This window comes from Octopus bimaculoides, chromosome 30, assembly GCF_046866305.1.
Source record: "Octopus bimaculoides isolate indiv1 chromosome 30, ASM4686630v1, whole genome shotgun sequence".
NCBI lineage: Eukaryota > Metazoa > Mollusca > Cephalopoda > Octopoda > Octopodidae > Octopus > Octopus bimaculoides.
The window spans coordinates 18,357,466-18,359,911 of record NC_142957.1 but is presented as its reverse complement, the minus strand read 5'-3'; positions in this window follow the sequence as shown (position 1 = coordinate 18,359,911).

Here is a 2,446-nt window from a genome sequence, read left to right as displayed (position 1 = left end):
TATGTCCAAACATACATACACACACACATATATACATGCACGCACACGCACGCACGCATACATACATATATATGTATATGTATATATATATATATATATATATATACATACATACACACACACACACATATATACATATGTATGTATGTATGTATGTATGTATATATATACAGATACACAATATACACACACACATACGCTCACTCACAAATACACATGCATACTCACATACACGCACATGTACACTCACGCATACATGCATACATACATACACACACACGCACACACACAGGCCACCCGAATGCCCTGCCCTACATCTCCCCCCTGCACACCCCTCCACAAACACCTGTCTGTTTGTTACCCCCTACTCCACCATGACAGCCACCACCAAATCTCATTAAAAATATATCAAAAATATTTATGTAAAAAAAAAACAACAAACAATCAACAACAAATTTCATCCCACCCTCCTCCCTCAACCCTCGACCTCCCCCCTCCTCCTCCTCCTGCTTGTCATTCCTATTCCTTCCCCCTCTTGCTTCACCGCCTTCATTGTACTATAGCCATTGTCATCATCATCATCATCATCATCATCATCATCAAATACCCACACTCCACCGTTATCATCATCATCATCATCATGACCATTATTATTAACACCACCTGCACCACCATCAGCACAACATCTACAGCCAAGACCAACATCACCCTCATCATCATCATCATCTCCAACACCATGACCACCACCACCACCACCACCACCTTCATCATCATCATCATCATGCTTCACATCCTATTATTGCCATCACACCTACACATCCTCTCAATCCTCCTCCTCCTCCACCCAAACCCCTCTTACTGCTGCACGACTCGCGCCCCCCTCCCCTCCCTCCACATCTATCCCCTCCTCTCATCCCTACACAATTCATTCCTCCTCCTCCTCCAGGGTGGCACGTAAAAAAACACCTTTTTGAGCGTGGCCGTTGCCAGCACCGTGTGACTGGCCCTCGTGCCGGTGGCACGTAAAAGCACCCACTACACTCTCGGAGCGGTTGGCGTTAGGAAGGGCATCCAGCTGTAGAAACTCTGCCAAATCAGATTGGAGCTTGGTGCAGCCATCTGGTTCACCAGTCCTCAGTCAAATCGTCCAACCCATGCTAGCATGGAAAGCGGACATTAAACAATGATGATGATGATGATATATACACACGAACACCAATATGTTTATACATTTTTAAATATTTGTAAGAAAAAAGGGAACGGGTGGGAATTGTGTGGCTTTGATGACGTTCAACACATACAGACATGCAAAGATGTTGGCATGCGTGTATATATATATATGGCTACGCGTATGCATGTGTGTGTATGTATGTGCAACTCTGTGTGTAGCCAGGTGTTGATGTTTATGCCTTGTGTTTGTTAACACCTCCCCCTCTCCACACACCCACACACGAACGTGCACATTTTGCATACGTGAACAGTAAACAAGTATACAAGTAACAGGTATGTAATTAACTTTATCATCATCATCATCATCACCGTCGTCGTGAATGCCATTACCATAGTTTTTGCAGATGGCATGATCCAACTTGGTGAATAAATCAGCTCTTGTGTTGGGCAGGCATGGACTTTATATAAAGATACTTCCCAAATATTTCCGAAAGAGCAGATTCCAGGGTTGGTGAGTAAAATGGGAAAAAAGTGAGTCGGGGACAAGATTAGTTGATGTGAGACCCGAGGGGGTGGTGGTGTTATTTTTTGTTTTCTTGAGACAGTTTCTTTTTCGTGAAAATAGGGTTCTCCCAAGGTTACTCAAGAGGGTGCTTAGCTTGGAGATTAGGGAGTCTCTGCAGGTCAAGGTTCTTTAAGCCAAGCTAACTGGTAGGGGACTTAGGGAGTAGACCCAAAGCAAGATGGTTGGGTAATGTTCATAGTCTCACGGACTCTCCCCCACCCCGCCAGGTCAAGCTTCAACTTTTTCTGCAATGAGAGGTCACAGTTGTGGTTCTACCGAATACGTGCAATCAGGGTGCCAGAGGAACAATTCATAAGAGGGATCCTTCAAGTGAGATGGTTGGACAGTATCCTTGATCATTGAGAAGTCACAGCTGTGGTTCTACAGACATGCGATTAGGGTGCCACAGGAAAGAATCACAAACAGGGTCTTCAAGTCGAGCCAACTTCACTGGAGACCAAGGATGGGAGAGCTGCCTAATACCCATAGCCTCAGTTGGCAATGCTTGGGAATTCAGCTGGAAAATATTATGATATTGGTTTCTTATAGGACCCTATGGTGTGTGTGTACCTTATATAGTGGCACTCCGTCGCTTCCGACGTCGTGGGTTCCAGTTGATCCGATCAACGGAACAGCCTGCTCGTGAAATTAACGTGCAAGTGGCTGAGCACTCCACAGACACGTGTAACCCTCAACGTAGTTCTCGGGGGG